General features: G+C 39.6%; 1 pseudogene; it reads left to right on the top strand.

The window, feature by feature from the left end:
* Nucleotides 1-555: 555 nt before the first annotated feature.
* LOC131903310 (vomeronasal type-2 receptor 116-like) overlaps nt 556-22067 on the top strand; it is a 35189-nt pseudogene continuing 13677 nt past the window's right edge.

Genomic DNA, 22067 nt, shown 5'->3' with positions numbered 1-22067 from the left:
ACAACTTATGAACATAGAAACAAATAAAATGCTTGAAAACTGAACTCAAGAACACACAAAAGCGAATATATACCATGATCATGTTGGCCTCATCCAGTAGATGCATATCTGGTTCAACACCTCTAAATAAATGAATGTAATCCACAATGTAAACAGATTAAAAGATGGAAAAAATGAATCATCTGGTTAAATGGAGAAAGGCCTCTAACAAAAATCCAACATCATTTCATGATGAAAGTCTAGGAGAAAATAGGGACAAGTACAATAAAGCCTGTTTTCTTATCACTTGAATTTAAGGTGTTATTCATCTCCTTTTCTACAGAACCCAGAAACATGAAGAAAATAACATTGAATTTATACGAATCACTAAAAGTATGGGAATGAATTTTAGCACACAAATCAAAGAACTATGTATAAAATACAAACTTAATAAAACAAATCTTTCCAAATATTATGTTATTCTTGTGAAATGTCATAATATTCTTCAATGTGTGTGGAAATTTGGTGGCTCCAGAATGCAAGTTATTTTCCTCACTAGTGACTAATAATAAGAGAATGAGTAAATCGATCAGAAGGTAACATGCTTGCAGTGCAAATATAAGAACTGAGTTTACATTTGCAGGTCTCAAAAGCCAAACAATGGGAGGGAGCATTGCAGTGCACATGTGTAAACCTGTTTATTTATTTATTTTTTGAAAAAAATTAGGGGCAGAAGTAGAAAAATCCAAGTTTGTGTGCCACAAAAGACCTATTATTAAATACAGATGAAGATAACAACTCCCATTTGTAATTTTCCCTAGTTAGTATCATATGAATGCACACATACCACAGAGAAATGTATATACATATTAAACAACACATATAAAAATGAATTGTTATAGAAATGTCACCTACTATTCAGACAGGTTGAATGGCCTGGATTTCCTGAATTAAGCAATGTCTTAATAACTGGTATCTTGATCAAGAAACATTTTATTTTTGTGGTTGTGCAGACTGGAAGTTGGAGATCTGAAGACCTTATTCTAACTCATAGACAGAATTCATCACAGATATAAGGAAACTGAAACTTTGCTCAAAAGCCTAGAGCTCAAGTCATTGAGAGGTTCACATTCAGGGTTTTACATAGTCCTAAAGAAATAAAACAAGATCTTTTTAAGTAATATAGAAACTTAATACAGTACAAGCTTCTCAAAATATATACATTTAGGAAAAAAATCCCAATGGAATCAGCAAATAACAGGGAAGACAAAGCACCAACAAAATATTTCTCACACCAAAAAAAACCTTCCAATTTTGGGATGGGTTAATTAAGATTTTAACAAAACAGCCCCCCCTGAAAATGCCCAAACAATTCAGGCTACTGCCAAAGATATTGGTTGCTCTCTACAAATTGATGATAAAGCCCCATTGCTGAAGACAACAATACCGGACTCATTGAACTTTGAGAAGTTGAGCCAGTACTGACCTAGAGTCTTTGCTCCTATACACTGTGTCCATGGTACTGGAAGGAAGCCTGCATGCTACCAAAGAAGAAAAGTAAACACCAACTTAACTATAGACCATCCGATCTATAATGATGTCCTGCCTGCAAGATACACTGGTGCAAAATGGCTCAAAGCTTGAGGGACTAAAAAACCAATATCTGATTGGATTTTAGGTTCACTTCATGAGATGGAACCCAACACCTCAGCTTGTCAAGAACTTGAGACAATATAGGCCATGGAACCAGGGGGGAAACCAAATACTATTGTTTTGGTAAAGAAAATTAGCAATAAAATGTCTCCTAAGTACATTCCACTATATTAATAGATCATTGTGTCACTCAGCTGTCATCAGAGATGTTCCCTTCAGCAGTAGAATTCAGTTCTAAATGGGATGTCTTCTTAAAGTCCCTTTCCTCAGGGCTCAGGGAACCTGAAAGAAAAGGAGGTGGAAAGATTATATGAGTCAGAGAAAGTAGAAGACACTGAAGAAACAAGACTTTCTAAACATAGCAGGACTGATACACATATGAACTCAAGAGACTGGGAAGGATGCACAGGGCCTGTACCACTAAGACAGCTGGGTTGCCAGCACTGAGAGAGGAAGTGGACATAAGCCCTCATCTTTAATTCAGAAGCCAACTCCAAGTTGTCACAAGCCTCCATCACGAACCCAGTTGCAAATACAATAACTGGTTTTCTTCAAGGGAGTCTCATCGAGTATACAAACAATTCTTAAATGCAGGCCCCATGCTCAGTAGTAGATGGAAAACAAAAAATAAACTTAATAGCATTTGTGGATGTTAAATTTTTTAAGATTACCTGATTTTTGTGCACAATTATTGTTTCTGATTTCTTGTTTTCATGAATTTCTGTGTACGAAAATGTGTGTCTTTTCCTCTCTTGTGTTTCTTGCCTTTTTTTCTTTGGATTATTTCCTCTGTTTGTTTGCTTATTTTATCCAATTTTGACTTGCTTGTTTTTATTTTCATTTATCATTGATTTTCAACAGTTGATTGTTTTCTAATAAGAGAGAGAAAGAAAGGGTGTGGATTTGAGCAGAAGGGGAGTTGGGGAGAAACTGGAGTAGTTGGTTGAGGGGAAACTGTGTTTAGAATATATTGTATGAAAAAAATCTATTTTCAAATTGCTTAAATATATGTCATGTGTTGTGTGTTATGAGCTTTCCTCCTAAATATTGTTTGACCTTTTATACAGGTCAAAGTTGAGGAATTACCAATGTATTTTGGCCATGATGTTTGCCATTGAGGAAATCAATAGCAATCTCTATCTTTTACCTAATACATCCCTGGGATTTGAGGTCCATAATGTCTCAAATGGTCAAAGGGGCACTCTGGCAACTCTTTTTGGCTCACTTTCAGGCATTGGCTATCACATCTCTAGCTACAGATGTGCAAGAGAGGGCATGTCAGCTGCTGTACTTACAGGACCATCATGGGCAATATCCGAATACATAGCGACACTGCTGGATCTTTACAAATTTCCACAGGTGAGAGAAGGTGATGGTATAAGACATGATGTCACCTCTGCTTGGTGACATTTCAGCTATCTGTGAAAAAAAGAGGGCAAGCTTGAGTAACTCTTCATGGATCGGGAAATAAAGCAGACACAGTTGACACATCTATATTTTTGAAGCTTAGAAGAGAGAGAAGGGTAAGGAAGGGTGGAGCAGACACACCACTATTAAACCTTTGAATACTGTCTCTATTTCCACAGGATATCAATCACACTGTAGTGTGTATGCATTAATTAAGTAAAATCAACCTTGGTTCAGTGGGGCAGAGCCTGCAAATAGTTGCATGGAATTAGCCATAGAGTGTTCTGATGAATCAGGAATACAGATAGAGAGACAGCACAGGAAGGGGTAGGGAGGGACATGGAATTTGGTTCTTTGTTTTGCTTTGGGACGAATGGAGAGACATGTTTATTGCTGGGTCTCCAGTCAAACAGGAAGGTTAGATGCATGCTCTTTGGTCTCTATGATCTAACAGGTTTTCAACCTCACATCTGACTTCTGAGTCTTTGTTGGTAAATAAAATGATAGAGACTTAGTTTAAACCTACATAGAGCAGCTACCTTGTACCCAGGCTAGGGGACTGGAAGCCCCTCCAGGTTGCAGGCTACATGGCTGTTGGGGCACTGACTGTGGGGCTGTGCAGCTGAAGACAGTAATTAAAGTATCAGTAGATTCATGTGCAGCTGCTGAGGTGACAGAAGAACATCACTGTACTGTTCTCATAATCATAGGAAGACATATTTGAACTTCAAAACAGGATTGTCCTAAAGGCTTCAAACCATTGATGTAGAATTGAGTTCATTTTTATGACAGTGTTCTTCTTTCTCCCTACAGCTTAGTTTTGGGCCTTTTTGTGGGGCGTTTACCCAAACACCCCCACAGTTCCCCAGAGTTTTCTTGAGTGCGAGCAGCAGGAAATATTAGATAGAAGGATTTATTGCGGAGAATATCGTGGAGATAAACAGATAGAAAATAAAGGATAGCCTCGAGAGGGCCTGGAACCTATTCCAACGGGCCCCAACTGTCTCTGCCCCAGGGTTTTTATAGAGACGCCAAGGGATGGAGCAAAAGACCTCCTCTCCCAGAACAGCCAAGTGCAGACCATCTCAGACACCTGCACTTAGGCCCGTGGTCTAATCATCCTCTATGCGGACCTGCTGGGGAAAGCCACGAGGAACCCGAGAACGGGCTCCCACAGGTCCCCCTTTCTTAATATATATAAAAAAAATAACTATTAATAGCTTACAGCAATCTCCATAGCTGTTACACCTCCCAGTATGGGAGTAGAGGATGATATAGATGGCATTTCTCTTTTGAATTAGGTCCAAGGTGACTACAGCAGTCTTTGCTGCCTCAAGCCCTTTCTAAGCCAAAAACTCTTAAGGCAACTACAAACTTAAAGAATCCCTTAGCTTCATCATTACCATAACAGGTTAACATAAACATTGCTATACATAGCCACAATTCTCTGTCTTACAACTTTAACTCAATCATTTGAATTTTCTTGTTAACAGAACATAGGAAAAACTTCGATGTATTCACATCAAACTTAAATATTTCCTTAACTCCACAAAACCAGGGTGCATTAATATCAATAGGGTTCTGCAAACATAATTCAATCTCATAGCTCCTCCTTTTCTTTATAATTTTTTAAAGAAAACCTCAAACCTAGTTAGAAGAAACTCATACAATTCCTACAAACCCATATTGAAAAGCAGTCTTCTCAATCTAACCATTAACACTTTGAAAACTTAGCAAAACATCCAAAAGCAGTTTCTTAATAAAACTCTTTATACTTTAAAAGTAGTCTCTTAATATACCCCATTTGCATTTCTTACTAACAATAACATGACATTAATCCACTCAAACAACTTTTGAAATTAGACTAAGGAATATTAACTCTCCCCCTTTTCTTTATAATTTAAGCAAAATCTCAAGCCTAGTTAGAAAACCCAAACTTCTGTTTAAACAGTTCCGTTTGTAACACAAACCAGTTCCATAAGTAATTCCATTTTACATAAACAGTTCCACAAAACAATTCATGAATCACCAGTTAATAAAGCATATATGCATACACAAAACTGCATCTTGATTCTAGATAGAAATAATAAATTTCTTCATTTAAACAGTTCCTTTTTTATGAATAAACTCAAAATTGTCCCATTGCAATGAAATCTCTATTGTTCATTTCATTTCTTAAGTCCCAAAATTCAAATGATAAATTCTGGTACGAGCCTTCCAAATATGAAGAAATCCATAACCAAAATCTTTGTAGTTTTATCTCATTTTAAGTTCAAAAAGTTCAAACAAGAAATAAATTCTAGTATCAGGCTTTCACTTCCAAATATGAAGAGACTTTTTACAACCAAAACTTTTTGTAGTTAACAATTTTAGTTCAAACAAGCGTCTCTGCAACTTTGGTTCTCATAGACCGACCTTTTTAGGTACAGTAGTAGTCTAAACTGCACCGTTTTTTGATGTTAGCTCAGGTTTTTCTGTGTTGCGTCGATTTTCCACGGATCTCAGCTGCGGATGCCTTGTGCTGGTTCTGGCGTCCGCCATTCTTAGCTTCTTAGCGGCTTTTGGAGCTTTTGAAAAACCGCTCAGACTGCCTGCTTTGCAGTCTACTAGGACACTACCTTCTGTGTCTCAGGTTCTTTCACCATATACATTAAGAATAGACTCACACTTAACATTTACACTTTACAAACTCATATAACCTTTTGCCTTGCAAAGCATTTAGACTCACATTCAACATCTACATTTTACAAACTCACATATAACGTATTAACATCTACTTATTTATACTCCTTAAGGAAATTATAGAACTACTTTAGCAAATATATTTCTTCTTATATACTTAACATATTTCTTATTTAAACTTACATTTACAATTAGTATCTTCTTACAAGCTTATTACTACATGTCTTAGACTACCTTAGATATTTCTTGCAAGCTTGTTTTCTTAAAGGAACTCTATAGATCTATTTTACAAACTTATACAGGGCTACCATTAGCATATATTTAACTTAGCAAACACCTAAAGATTTCTTAACACAGATCTAACAAGATAATTTTTACAAACTCACATATCTTCATCTTTTTCTATTTCTTACTCTTAATTATTAGTACTATCTCTATTAGACAGATTCTCTTAACTAGACAGGAAGTATGTACATCATTTCTAAAGTTTAGAGTTTATAGTCAGCTTTGTTATAAAGCACTGGGATTTAGTGAGTGTTGTTGTTATAGAATTGTGATAGTTGTTGCTAGGGGACTGTAACCTTCCCAGGATGACGCCACACTCCAAAGTTGCCAGTTCTCTCAGCCGTTCCGGACCCAGCAGAGATGCACTGTCAGCGGTAGACGGTGTTTAACTAGAGGCTGTCCCTTCACCCAAATTCATAATAGTTCCCCTAAGTGCTTCAATTCAGACAAATGTTTCTATTATAGCAGTACTCTTGGTTTGCTCTACCGAAAAAACTTCATTTCATACTGAGGGTGAAATTACCATATTTAGCTGCTGTAAGGTCTTTGCCAAATACCGCACAGCTATTAGGCGATATAACGTATTTTTCCAAAGGAGCTAGTAAAGCCAAAAGTGGCACAGCTCCGAACTCTATTTCCTCACTGTTTGCATCAACCAGTGACAAAACCTCAGAAACACTGATCGAGCCACTTTCATTCTGGTTCCTTTGTAGGAACGTCATTGGAGCTGACCTTCCTTAGTTCCACGCTCCTTACCAGATGCTCCGGTAAACACCGAGCTTCATTCTCCTCTTGTGAAAAAACACAAACATGTCCTAGACCCCATATTAACACAGGATTAGTACCCTTCCATAATCCCAAGCAGGGTTCTTTCTATTTCTCATTACCCTCAGCTAAAGGACCAGGAAGATTGGAGTGAACTCTAATATGGCCCACAAAGCATGGCAGCTTTCTTTTGTGGAATAGCATCTTGAATTTATTGAAACATTTTGACTGGATTGTTGTTAGTTCCAATATTTTCACCAAAACTGTTACTATTCAAAGGAGTCAAGAACATAGATGTTCTTTCATGAAATATATCCTTCATTAGCTTACTTTGAGAAAAAGCATTTTCAGGATTTAGCATTTTCATTTTATTAGCTTTAACTACTGATGTTATTAGCAGCTGTGATTTAGCATTGATTTCTTATAAGGAACTTTCAGGTGAAGCAACTCTTGTAAGACAGCTTTTCTGAAGTTTGTTTCCCATCTATAAAGCAGTCATTTTTTTGAATGCCTGTTTCTTATCCCCTTAATTAGATTTGCAAAGGAATCACTCATTGCAGGTTCTTTGTTCAAGAGGTAAATAACTTTTAATTTCACATAAGTTTTTTCATATCTAAGACAACGTTCAGTGTATAAACTGCTCTCTCTTGCTGTCTTAAGGATTTTAAAGTGGCTTGTTTGCTCTTAAAGGTAGCCTTTTGTCATCCAACTACCGTAAAAACTTTGCACAGCTATTAGGGTAAATAAGGCATTTTACCAACCCCCAAACCACGAAGTGCCTAGTTCCATATCCTTTCAATATTTCATTGGAACTGACACTTAAAACTCTCAGATGATTTTCCTCCTTATTCTTTTAAAAGCTGAATTTTAAATTTACCATGAACATATTTTCGAGCTGACAAACGTGTTTCAGGGCAATGTCACCATCTTTAGCGGAAAAAACTACCTTTCCCAGAATGCATTTCCCTTATATCAGTCCATAATAATATCAGTCCCTTATATCAGTCCTTTATATCATTTTTCCATCAGTCATTTCCCATAGTTCTTTTCGGGTCTGAGAGTCAACTTCTAAGTTCTTTTTTACCAGACTTGCTTACAAATTCTTGCCTGGGAGGTTTGAACAAAGTTTTTTGCTTTTGCAACGGAGATTTGAACAAGCATTTTACATATTCAGTTATGGCACGTTGGGAGATTTCTATTCTCGCCTCAACTGGCTTTAACAGGAGTTTCTCCTTCATCCGACACTGGCCCGAAATCAGAACCACACCTGCCTCGTTAGCCGGCATTGAGGCTGGCATTTCTGATAGCAACTTTCCTAGGGGCTTGTGTTTTAGCCAGTCAGTGAAAAAGATCACGTACAATAGCTTTTCCATAGCTCCTTCAGAGAGATTTTCTCCCACTGATCTATCTCATTTTGTTTGTTCCTCCCTTCCCCAGATGCAGAGCTTCAGGTATCTGTCTGCGGCTCTGTTCCCCTCCTAGCTGCTTTTGGAGGTAGGGGCCTTTTTTCTCCCCCGGAATCTGCCTCAAATTCTAGCAGCTTTTCACAGGTCATGTATTTTCTGGGGAGGAATATGTCCCTTCTGTTTCTTCGGAGTCTTTTTCCCAGACAGTTCCCTGTTTGGTCTCAGTTTATCCCCTCTACCCCAGAAACAGTTTCCGACACTACAGTGGTGGCTTTCCCTGCTACTGAAGGTAGGGGTTTTTTGTCTGTTTTCAGGGTCTGTGTGGTTAGCGTACAGATTGAAAGTCTAACAAGGGAGGTTTTTGCCATCTCTAAACTCCCACTAGGACAGGTGTTTTACTTCATCAGGCCTTCACCTGACCCAGTCCCCCAGTGGGTTGCGTTTGCTTGTCTGGGTGCTCAAGGACAGAGCTTATGCCAGAGGCAATCACCCCTCAGGGCTAGACTCCCTCATCTCAGGGGAGTCAGTTGAAACAAAGCTTTTCTCAAAGAGGTGTTTTCTCTGACAGAAAAGAAAGCTTTACTCCTGGATAGTTCTGTTCTGCCCTGGCTGGGCTCTTTCCCCAGACAGCGTTCTGACTCAGCAGCACAACTGCTTCAGACACAGTTCAGCTTTACTGTTTTCCCAGAAAGGTCCTTATTCTGATAGGAAAGCTTTTTCTCAGATTTCTTTTTGCAGCTGTAGACCTATCAACCCGGGACTTGTAGGAAAGTGGACAACTGTGCCGTTCCCACTGGCTTTAGCTTTGGTTGTTCATTAGCAATCTTCCCCTGGGTCCTGCACCTTCCTGCCTCAGCTCTGTGCTCCAGGAAGTTTGCAACTGCAGGAACCCTAGTATCCCCGAAATGCACCCCAACTCAGAGATGCTGGCCAGTCACCTCTGGGTTTTTGGTCAGAAGCGAGGATACAATGCTAACAGTTTGCATGCTTCAGGGGATCTTTGCATTAGGACGATTAGGAGCACCTTTTCATTCTGAAATGCTCACTCAGAAACAAAACCCTTGATGCCTCAGCTCCACTGTAACTGAAAAGCTTGGCTTTTTTGCTTTTAAACAAAACCCTTGATGCCTCAGCTCCACTGTAACTGAAAAGCTTGGCTTTTTTGCTTTTCTCAGGTAAAGTTTCTGGCCCTTTTGGGCTCTCTGTAGCTCTTTACCCACACTCTCCCAAGCGTTTCCCTCAGGGTACTATGACCCACTGTCTTTTACTAGCTTGAAGAGACACAGCTTACAAGAGGTTTTTAGGAACTTGTCCCTGCCTCCTGCATTGCAGGGACAATTTTTAAGGCTTGAAAAACAGAACTTAGAGGTTTTGCTGTCTTAAGAGGTTTGTTGTTTTTCCCTTAGAGCTAATCACAGGTGGTCCCCATACTAATCTTCAGGTGATTCTAATTTTTGCCCTTTTGAGAAAGTTAAAGGCTTTAGTTTAAGTTTAAGAGCTTTTGAGAAAGATGAAGGCTTTTTAGAGTTTTTTCCCCCAAATTTTCCAAGAAAAGCTTTAAGAGAAAGGTTTTTCCCCCCAAGAGAAAGAGCAACTTTTCCCAAAACTTCCCAACTTTAAACTTTTTGGCTTTTTACATCCCCATTTTTGCCTCAGGGAGAAATCACTTTCTCCTGCCGCTTGGACTTAGCATTTCAGCTGCCCCAGGTCAAAAGCTTCCATAGGAAACTTATTCTTCCCCATAAGCTCGAAGAAGAGCTTTTTTACTACCCAAATAGCCCAAAGAAAGATTTTTTCCCCCAGTTTGCATTCAGAGCCCCCAAGTTAGAAAATTGACGAGTTTTTCTGTCTAGTTGCCTTACTTATTTTTTCCTACACAATCTTACACTTCTAAGTTTTCCCTACACTATTTTACTACCCTATGCCTTATACTTATTTTTCACAGATAGAAATTGAGAAAGGGATAGAAGATAGAAAATTTTGACAGAAGAGAATTTCGCTGCAGCATCGGACATCCTTCCAGTCCGCTTTCCTTTTCTCTCGAGGATAAAACCCCTGCCTCTCAAAAATATATATATAAAAAATATATATTTTCCATAACACCGGCATGCCTCATCCACTGGCAGGGCTGAACTCAGCACTTTCGCCAAAAACTCTGTAATAAAACTATTATTTTCCTTTATCTTTAGTCCCTATTACTTTGTCTTTAGTCCCTGTTCATTTGTCCTTAGTCCCCCCTTTTTTTAGTCCCCCTTTTTTTTCTTTAGTCCCTTTTTTTCTTTTGTCTTTAGTCCCTGTTCGGGCGCCATTCTGTGGGGCATTTACCCAAACACCCCCACAGTTCCCCAGAGTTTTCTTGAGTGCGAGCAGCAGGAAATATTAGATAGAAGGATTTATTGCGGAGAATATCGTGGAGATAAACAGATATAAAATAAAGGATAGCCTCGAGAGGGCCTGGAACCTATTCCAACGGGCCCCAACTGTCTCTGCCCCAGGGTTTTTATAGAGACGCCAAGGGGTGGAGCAAAAGACCTCCTCCCCCAGAACAGCCAAGTGCAGACCATCTCAGACACCTGCACTTAGGCCCGTGGTCTAATCATCCTCTATGCGGACCTGCTGGGGAAAGCCACGAGGAACCCGAGAACGGGCTCCCACACCTTTTGATACTACCCTGAGTGAACAAAGAAGGTTTTCTTCACTGTACCAGGTGGCCCCCAAGGACACATCTCTGACACTTGGCATTGTGTCTTTGATTCTTCATTTTCACTGGAACTGGGTTGGGCTGTTCATCATAGATGATCACAAAGGTGCCCAGATTCTGTCAGATTTGAGAAGTGAGCTGGAGAAAAATGGAGTCTGCATAGCATTTGTGGAAATGATCCTAGCCATCAGGGGTTCATTTCTGACGACATCCTGAAAAAATCAGGTGCAGATCCTGGAATCATCAGCAAATGTGATTATTATTTATGGAGACACTGATTCTCTATTGAGCTTAATAGTGAATATAAAGCAGAAGTTAGTCACATGGAAAGTCTGGGTCCTGAACTCACACTGGGATCATTCCAAATTTAATGACTATTTCTTGTTAGATGCGCTGCATGGGGCCCTTATTTTTTCACACCATAAGGAGGAGATTATTAATTTTACAGATTTTATCCAGACAGCCAATCCTTACAAATACCCAGAAGACATTTATCTTCATGTATTGTGGCACTCATTCTTCAATTGCTCATTTTTGAGGGAAGATTGTAAAATTGTGGATAACTGTCTGCCTAATGCATCCTTGGGATTCTTGCTAGGGAACATATTTGACATGACCGTGAGTGAAGAGAGTTACAATGTGTACAATGCAGTGTATGCTGTGGCCCACAGTCTGCATGAGTTGACTCTCAATTAAGTACAATTTCAAACTCTTGGAAAAGGAAAAGAGATGGTATTCTTCCCCTGGCAGGTAACGTCACTCCTGTGGTATTATAACATCAGCAACATGCCACTCTAAGGGTTTATAAATGCACTAAAACTAGACAATACATAGATTAGATTATTTTCTCAAAATCCTCAAGAAGACTGTGTAAGGAGGAGTCTGATTTACGTCCATATGTAGTTGTATTGCAAAGGGTCATACAATGTTTCCAGGATAAAATTTCAACACAAAAAGTCCATTAACCCCAGAGATTTGACACAACAGAAAAGGCAGAGACAGAAAATTGTCACAGTGGACATGGATATTTCTAAAATGCTTATGTTACATAGATGAACACTCGTAAAATCATTCATTTCACATAGTGAAACTCAAAATATTTTCAAAACTTAGTTGGATGTTATTTTATGAACATTAGTGATTTGAATGTATGTATATCTGGGTGAGAGGGTCAGGTCCCCTGGAACTGCAGTTATAGACAGTTGTGAGCTGCCATGAGGGTTCTGGGAATTGAACCACTCTCCTCTCAAAAAGCAGCTGGTACTCTTAAATCAGAGCCATCTCTCAGGCCCAGGTATTACTATATTTTAAAAGAAGATGGGAGTTTTCTTCGTGCACATATAGGAGTGCTTCGTTCTAAGTTTTCTAATGGAACTAATTGGAATATTTTAAAACCATCATGATGTTTCCTTTATTCTTGGGTATAATTTGTTATACCCAAGAATATGAGTGATACCTGTATTAAAGGTGCTTTTCACAATAGGGATTAAAATCAAGAAGAGATGTTAACTAATTCTGCCTCTGTTGTACCTCTCTGGAGTTTATGTAACATAATACCATGCATCTCTTCCAGCTTCACCCTTTTCTAAAGAACACTAAACTCATCAATCGTGCTGGAAACCAGGTGGTTCTGGATCAAAAAAGGGAATCACATGTAGAATATGACATTTTCAATTTTTGGAACTTCCCAAAAGGTCTTGGGATAAATGCAAAAGTAGGAACATTTTCTCCAAATGCTCCAGAGGGCTAGAAATTGTCCTTTTCTTCTCACATGATACAGTGGGCCACAGGATTAACAGAGGTGAGTTTCATCTTACTCCATTATTTTGACCTGTAAGTAAATTTCAAAAAACATATTTATGCCCACACAGGACCCATTTATAGACACATAATAACCACCAATATAAAGAATTCTCTTCATATCTAATTTTTCTGGATGAACTATTTATTTTCTAATCTGGCCTTTATTTAATATGGATTTTTATCATTATCACAGATCATCTGACAAAATATTTATTTTGATCCCATCTTGAAAGTTTTCAGCCAATGGACTGTTGGTCTTTTGCTTCTGAGCCCCTATCAAGACAGAAGAAAATGACTGAAATATTTAGATGTGATAGTTGTTTGTTTTGCTGTTGCAAAAAGGCTACTTAACAAACAGTATGGGAGGTTTTCCTTGGGTCAGAGTTTGAGAACATATTCATATACTGCAGGAAGTATTGTTTTAAGGTGGTAGAGATAGCTGTTCACATTGCATCAACAGTCAGGATGCAGAGATAGATGAATGCTACTGTTATCATCCTTTCTTCCTTTACATTCATTAGGGACCAGGACCAATAACTCCAGGTCACCCATTTTAGAAAGATTTTTTTTCACCTCACAGAACCTAATGTAGAAAACCTTTCACAATAGTTCTCCTAGATTGGTTTCCACGATGGTTCTAAGATGAACCACTACAGTGGAAGACTTAACATGGAAGAAAAAAAATTATTTGCCTTTTATCCAGGAGTCAAGGGACAATAGGTTTGCAGTCACCAAGACATACCACCAAGGACCTAAATTCTTACTTTTATGCCTCACCTCATAGTCTTTCAACAATTTTCCAACAAAGTGATGTTATTAGGGTCAAGCATTTACAACATGGGCCTGTGAATGACTCACTTTAGCAATGAAAAACTCAACTATCTGCATTCATAAATATTAACAGTACTATATTCAAAAACACTCTATTAGAGATTCCATAAAACATGACCCTTTGCTAACATTCAATTTATTATTCTCAGATTCCTCAGTCTGTATGCAGTGAGAGCTGTCATCTGGATTCTGGAAAACCCACCGAGAGGTTGAGGCTTTCTCTTGCTTTGACTGCAAGCAATGCCTAGAGAATGAGATTTCCAATGAGACAGGTACATGTCAATCATGCAGAAAACATCACAGCTCTCCACAACTGCAATATCCAAGCAAATTAAAAATATCTGTAAGTGAACTGCAATCAGTTCACATCCATAAAGACAATCACTTTCCTTCCAACTTTAGAAAACAACAGATTGCAATTCATTTTCCCACTGAAATAACACATTCTTGATATTGAAATTCTTACCTGTTTTTGTTCTTGAACCACTGTGGACATGACTGTCTACAGAAAACCACTCTTCTCGAACCAGTGAACTATGCTTCACAACACCATGTGCTTTGTCTCCATTTCTTCTCTATTGCTGTGGAAAGGCACTATAACGAAGCAACTTATAAAAGAAGACATTTAATTGGCTTACAATTTCAGACTGTTAAGAGTCCATGAGGGCACAGCAGAGGCATGTGTGGTAGGTTGAATGAGAAAGGCCCCCATAGGCTCTTATGTTTGAATACTTGGTCTATAGTTGTGGAACTGTTCAGGAAGTATTAAGAAAGGTGGCCTTATTGAAGGAGGTCTGTCATTGAGGGTTGGAATGGAGAATCAAAAGCCTGCTTCAATCCTAATTCTCTCTCTCTCTCTCTCTCTCTCTCTCTCTCTCTCTCTCTCTCTCTCTCTCTCTCTCTCTCTCTCTCCATCACACCTATAGATCAGATGTAAGCTCTCAGCTATTTTTCCAACTCCTTTCTTCCTTCCTGCAGCTTGCCATGTTCTCCATCTGGAACTGTGAGCCTGCAATTATATTCTTTCTTTTATTAGTTGTCTTGGTTATGATGTCTTTCACAGCAATAGAAATTTAACTAAGACAGCATGACAACAGAAACTGGTGAGACTTTACATATTGATCCCCAAGTAGGAGACAGAGAAGACACACTGTGGATGACAAGATCCATAAAAACATTCCACAGCAACAGACCTCTCTCCAAAGGTCCATATCTCCTAATCCTTTTCAAATAGCTCCACCAACTGGGGGCAAGTCACACAAATATGTGAAGTAAGTGGGGGTGGGGGACATTCTCATTCAAATTACTGCAGTTTTCTCCCTGATATCCCTAGACTGGTGAACATATCATAGTTTTATTTTTTATTTAAATTCAATTTTATGATAATTCTATATATTATACAATACATCCTGAACACAGCCACCCCACTCTTCCCTCGGCCCAGCCACACCCTCTACCTCCTCTTCTTTCCCAGATCCACTGTTTTTTCAGTTCCCTTCCAAAATTGACAGCCCTCCCAGTAATATCACCTTATCATGAGACAACAAGATGCAATAAGACTGACCATAATCTCTCATATCAACACTGCACCAGACAACCCAGTAGGATGAAAGAGTCTCATGTGCAGGCAAAAGTGTCATGGACACACCCACTTCCAACTGTTAGGAGTCCCACAAAAATCTCAAGCTAAAATAAATTCAGCATGTATTCAGAAGGCCTAGCACAGACCCACAGAGGCTCCCTGATTGCTGAGTTGGTCTCTGTGAGCCCCTATGGACCCTGTTTATGTGATTCTTTGGGCCATGATCTCATGGTGACTTCAACCTCTCTGACTCCCACAATCCTTCCTCCTCCTCTTCTGTGTAGTTTACCAAACTTCCTATAATGTTTGGCTGTGGGTCTCTGCATCTCATCAGCTGCTGGAGTAAATCTTCCTGAATGATGATTAGGCTAGACACCAGTCAATGATTATATCAGAATATGATTAGAAATCATTTCATTGACTTTTTTCTTTATTTATTTCCTTCTTTTTTCTTTTTGGTAGTGATTGGTTCTCTTCTAGGTCTCTGAGCATTCAGCTTCATGTTCCTGGCCTCCAGGCAGTGTCAAGCATGGGCTGTTTCTCATGACTTGGACCTCAAGACATATCGGTCACTGATTGGCTACTCCATCAGCTCTGAGCCACCATTGCCCCAGCACATCTTGTTGGCAGGGCAAGTTGTGGGTGGAAAGTTCTGTGGCTGGATTGGTGTCCAAGTCCCACCAGTGAGAGCCTAGCCTGGTGAAATAAGATGGCCAGGTTAGGCTTCATATCCTCCATTACTAGGTATCCTAAGAGTTAACCTTATAGCTTCCAGAAAGTATCCATTGCACTAGATTTCCACATAGTTCCCTATATATCCATCTATTCCAGTATGCTCTCCTCATACTCTTTCCCTGTGTCCCTCACTTGGCAACTGATCCCTCCTGTTCTCATCCTCACCTGCCCCCAGTACACCCACAAACGTATTAAATTTCGCTTTCCCAGGGATGTTCATTTGTCACACCTAGTGTCCTTCTTGTTACTTAGCCTCTCTATGTATGTGGAATGTAATGTGATTATCCTCTACTTAACAGCTAATGCTCACTTATAAGTGAGTATGTATCTTGTTTGTCTTTCTTGTTCTGGATTACCTCACAAAGTATGGTTTTTCCTAGTTCTATCCATTTACCAGCAAATTTCATGAAGTCATTTTTTTTTCTAACAGATAAATAATATTCCATTCTGTAAATGTACCACATATTCTTTATCCAGTCTTTGGTTGAGGGATATATAGATTGTTTCCAGTTTCTACCTATTACGAATAACACTGCTGTGATCTGGGTTGAGCAAGTTTCTTTATGGGAGGATGGAGCATTCTTTGGGTATATGCCCAAGAGTGGTATAGCTGGGTCTTGAGGTAGGACATTTCCCAATTTTCTGAGGAATCACTATGTTGATTTTATACTAGCTATACAAATTTTCACTCCCACCAGCATGGAAGAGTGTTCTCCTTGCTCCCTGTCTTCACTAGCATAAGTAGTCACTTGTGAGATTAATCATAGCCAATCTGACTGGTGTAAGATGGAATCTCAAAATCTTTTTAGCTTGCGTTTCACTGATGGCTAAGGATGTTGTACATATCTTTGAGTGTTTCTCAGCCATTTTAGTTTCCTCTATTAAGAATTCTTTGTTCAGGTTTATACCTTATCTTTTCATTTGATTATTTGGCTTGTTGATGTCTAGTTTCTTTTTTTTCATTTTTCTTTATTAAGAAATTTTCTACTCACCCCACATGCTATCCATGGAACCCCCTCTACCCTCCTCCCGTCCTTGAGCCCTCTTTCCCAAGCCACCCTGCATCTCCACATCCCCCAAATCAAGATCTCCCATGGGGAGTCAGCAGAGCCCAGCACACTGAGTCTAAGCAGGTCCAAGCCACTTCTCACTGCACCAAGGCTGTGCAAGGTATCACACCACAGGCACTGGATTCAAGAAGCCTACCCATAGACCAGGGACAGATCCCAATCCCCCTGCCTGGGTGCCCCCCAGACAATTCAAGCCAAAGAACCATCTTCCATATACAGAGGGCCTAGTCCAGTCCCCTGGGGGCTCCACAGCCACCAGTCCACAGTTCATGGGCTTCCAGTAGTATGGCCCTTTATCTCTGCACATCCTCCCATCATGATCTCAACGTCCCTCACCTGCAATATCTCTCCTCTCTCTCATCATTTGGATTACCAGAGCTCAGCCTGGTGCCTGGCCATGGATCTCTGTATCTGCCTCCATCAGTCACTGGACAAAGGCTCTATGATGACAGTTAGGTTATTTGCTAAGCTGGTCACCAGAGTAGACCGGTCCAGGACCCTTTGGATCACTGCCAGCAGACCAAAGTGGGGTCAACTTTGTGGATTCCTCAGAGACCCCCAGCATCCTGCCTCTTCCTATCCCCATGATGTCCTCTTCTATCATGGTATCTTTCTCCCTGCCCTCCCACTATGTTCCTGTTCCAGCTTGACCATCCCATTTCCCTGTGTTCTCATTCCCCACTCCTTGCCCTCTGCCATGCCCCACCCCCAAGTCCACTCATGTAGATCTCATCCACTTCTTCACAGGATAATCCATGTGTCCCTCCTAGGGTCTTTTCCTGTTAGCTAGCCTCTCTGGAGTTTTGGGTGGCAATCTGGCCATCCCTTCCCTCACATTTAGTATCCACTTATGAGTGAGTACATACTATGTTTGTCCTTCTGAGTCTGGGTTACCTCACTCAAGATGATATTTTCTAGATCCATCCATTTGCCTGCAAATTTCATGACATCATTGTTTTTCACTGCTGAGTAGTACTCCATTGTGTTTATGTGCCATATTTTCTTTATCCATTCTTCAGTTGAGGGACATCTAGGTTGGTTCCAGGTTTTTGATATTACAAATAATGCTGATATGAACATAGTTGAGAATGTGTTCTAGTGGTATGATTGAGCATAGCGTGGGTATATGCCCAAGAGTGGTATAACTGGGTCTTGAGGACGACTTATTCCCAATTTCCTGAGAAACCGCCATTCTGATTTCCAGAGTGGCTGTACAAGTTTGCCTTCCCACCAACAGTGGAGGAGTGTTCCCCTTTCTCCACATCCTCTCCAACATAAGCTGTCTTCAGTGTTTTTGATCTTAGCCATTCTGACAGGTGTAAGATGGTTTCTCAGAGTTGTTTTGATTTGCATTTCCCTGATGACTAAAGATGTTGAGCAATTCCTTAAATGTCTTTCAGTCATTTAAGATTCTTCTATTGAGAATTATCTGTTAAGCTCTATATCCCATTTTTTTTAAATTGGATTGTTCAGTATTTTGATGTTCTTTGGAATTATTTGTATATTTTGGAGATCAGCCCTCTGTCAGATGTGGGGTGGGTGAAGACCTTTTACCATTCTGTAGGCTGTCATTTGGTCTTATTGACCATGTCCTTTGCTCTACAAAAGCTTCTGAGTTTCAGGAGGTCCCATTTATTAATTGTCATTCTCAGTGTCTGTGCTACTGGTGGTATCCTGTGCCAATTTGTTCCAGACTACTTCCTACTTTCTCTTCTATCAAATTCAGTGTAACTGGATTTATGTTGAGATCTTTGATGCACCTGGACTTAAGTTTTGTGCATGGTGGCAGATATGGATCTATTTGAAATCTTCTGCATGTTGACATCCAGTTATGCCAGCACCATTTGTTGAATATGCTTTCTTTTTATCCATGGTACAGTTTTGGCTTCTTTGTCAAAAATCATATGTTCATAGGTGTGTGGATTAATGTCAGGGTCTTCAAATCAATTCCATTGGTCCACATGTCAGTTTTTATGCCAGTACCAAGCTGTTTTTATTACTATAGCTCTGTAGAAGAGCTTGAGGTCAGGAATAATGATGCCTCCAGAAGTTGCTTTATTATACAGCATTCTTTTAGCTATCCTAGGTATTTTATTTGTCCATATAAAATTAAGAATTATTCTTTCTGACACAGGGATCGCCCAATGACAGAGAAATGGATTGAGATCTACATGAACAGCCTGGACATGAGTGGGGGTAGTGAAGGGCGAGGGTCGAGGGAAAGAGAGCTTGGGTGAGTGGGAGATCCCAGCTGGATCAACAACAGAGAGGGAGAACAAAGAATAGGAGACCATGGTAAATGAAGACCACATGAGAATAGAAAGAAACAAAGTGCTAGAGAGGCCCACAGAAATCCACAAAGATACCCCCACAACAGACTGCTGGCAATGGTCGAGAGACAGTCCGAACTGACCTACTCTGGTGATGGGATGGCCAAACACCCTAATTGTCGTGCTAGAAACCTCATCCAACTACTGAGGGATCTGGATGCAGAGACCCATGACTAGGCCCCAGGTGGATCTCTGGGAGTCCAATTAGCGAGAATGAGGAGGGATTATATGAGCGAGAATTGTTGTGACTAAGGTCGGATTAAGCACAGAGACAAATAGCCGAACGAACGGAAACACATGAAATATGAACCAATGGCTGAGGGGTCACCAACTGGATCAGGCCCTCTGAGTGGGTGAGACAGTTGATTGGCCTGATCTGTTTGGGAGGCATCCAGGCAGTGGCACCGGGTCCGGTGCTCATTGCATGAGTTGGCTGTTTGAAACCTGGGGCCTATGCAGGGTCCCTTGGCTCGGCCTGGGAGGAGGGGACTGGACCTGCCTGGACTGAGTCCACCAGGTTGATCTCAGTCTGTGGGGATGGCTTTGCCCTGGAGGAGATTGGAATCGGGGGCGGGCTGGGGGGGGAGGGGGAGGGGGGCGGGAGGGGGGAGAACAAGGGAATCTGTGGCTGATATGTGGAACTGAATTGTATTGCAAAATAAAAATTTAAAAAAAAAAAAAGAATTGTTCTTTCCAAGTCTGTGAAGAATTGTGTTGGGATTTTGATGGGGATTGCATTGAATCTGTAGATTGCTTTTTGTAAGATTGCCATTTTTACTATGTTAATTCTACCTATCCATGAGCATGGGAGATCTTTCAATTTTCTGGTATCTTCTTCAATTTCTTTCTTTAGAGACTTGAATTTCTTATCATACAGGTCTTTCACTTGCTTAGTTAGAGTTACTCCAAGGTATTTTATATTATTTATGGGTATTGTAAAGCATGATGTTTCTCTGATTTCTTTCTCAGCCCCTTTTTCGTTTGTATGTAAGAGGGCTACTGAATTTTTTGAGTTTATCTTGTATCCTGCCACCTTACTGAAGGAGTTTATCAGTTGTAGGGGTTCCCTGGTTGAATTTTTGGGGTCACTTATGTATACTATCATATCATCTGCAAATAATGAAAGTTTGATTTCTTCCTTTCCAATTTGTAACCCCTTGATTTTCTTTTGTTTTCTTATTGCTCTAGCTAGAACTTCAAGTACTACATGGAATAAGTATGGGGCGAGTGGACAGCCTTGTCTTGTTCCTGATTTTAGTGGAATTGCTTTGAGATTCTCTCAAATTAATTTGATATTGGCTGTTGGCTTGCTGTAAATTGCCTTTATTATGTTTAGGTATGTTCCCTGTATTCCCGATCTCTCTAGAACCTTTATCACGAAGGGGTGTTGGATTTTGTCAAAGGCTCTTTCAGCATCCAATGAGATGATCATGTGTTTTTTTTTTTCTTTCAGCTTGTATAAATGGTGCATTACATTGACAGATTTTCATATGTTGAACCATCCTTGCATCTCTGGGATGAAGCCTACTTGGTCATGGTGAATAATTTTTTTGATGTGTTCCTGCATTCAGTTAACTAGTATTTTATTGAGTATTTTTTCATCAATGTTCATGAGGGAGCTTGGTCTGTAATTATCTATTTTGTTGCATCTTTGTGTAGTTTACAAATCAGGGAAACTGTAGCCTCATAAAAAGATTTTGGTAATGTTCCTTCTGTTTCTATTGCGTGGAACAATTTAAAGATTATTGGTATTAGCTCTTTGCTGACAATCTGGTAGAATTCTGTGCTGAAACCATCTGGTCCTGGGCTTTTTCTGATTGGCAGACTTTTAATGACCATTTTTATTTCTTAGGAGTTATTGGCCTATTTAAATAGTTTATCTGGTCTTGCTTTAACTTAGGTATGTGGCACCTATCCAGAAAATAATCCATTTCTTTCAGATTTTCCAATTTTATGGAGAAAATTTTTTGAAGTATGACCTGGTGATTCTCTGGATTTCCTCATTGTCAGTTGTTATGTCCCCATTTTCATTTCTGATTTTGTTAATTTGGATGTTCTCTCTCTGCTTTTTGGTTAATTTGGATAAGGGCTTATCTATCTTGTTGATTTCCTCAAAGAACCAACTCTTTGTTTCATTGATTCTTTGTATTGTTCTCTTTGTTTCTATTTTATTGATTTCAGCCCTCAACTTGACTATTTCCTCACGTCTGTTTCTCCTGGGTGAGTTTGCTGCTTCTTGTTCTAGAGCTTTTAGTTGTGCTGTTAAGTCACTAGTGTGAGATTTCTCCAACTTCTTTACGTGGGCATTTAGAACTATGAATTTCCCTCTTAGCACTGCTTTCATAGTGTCCCATAAGTTTGGGTATGTGGTGTCTTCATTTTTGTTGATCTCTAGGAAGTCTTTAATTTCTTTATTTCTTCCTTAACCCATTGGTGACTCAGTTGAGCATTATTCAGTTTCCATGAGATTGTAGGTTTTCTGTAGTTTTCGTTGTTGTTGATATCTAACTTTAAGCCATGGTGGTCTGATAAGACACAGGAGGTTATTTCAGTTTTTTTTTTTGTATCTGTTGAGATTTGTTTTGTGACCAAGCATGTGGCCAATTTTAGAAAAGGTTCCATGGGGTACTGAAAAGAAGGTATATTCTTTTGTGTCAGGGTGGAATATTTTGTAGATATCTATTAAGTCTATTTGAGTCATAATGTCTGTTAGTTCCCTTATTTGTCTGTTAAGTTTCTGTCTAGCAGACCTGTCCATTGGTGAGAGTGGGGTATGGAAGTTTCCCACTACTAATGTATGGGGTTTGATGTGGGATTTGAGATTTAGTAATGGTTTTT

Source organism: Peromyscus eremicus, chromosome 1, assembly GCF_949786415.1.
Source record: "Peromyscus eremicus chromosome 1, PerEre_H2_v1, whole genome shotgun sequence".
Classification (NCBI taxonomy): Eukaryota; Metazoa; Chordata; class Mammalia; order Rodentia; family Cricetidae; genus Peromyscus; species Peromyscus eremicus.
This window is presented reverse-complemented; position numbering and strand designations above follow the sequence as displayed.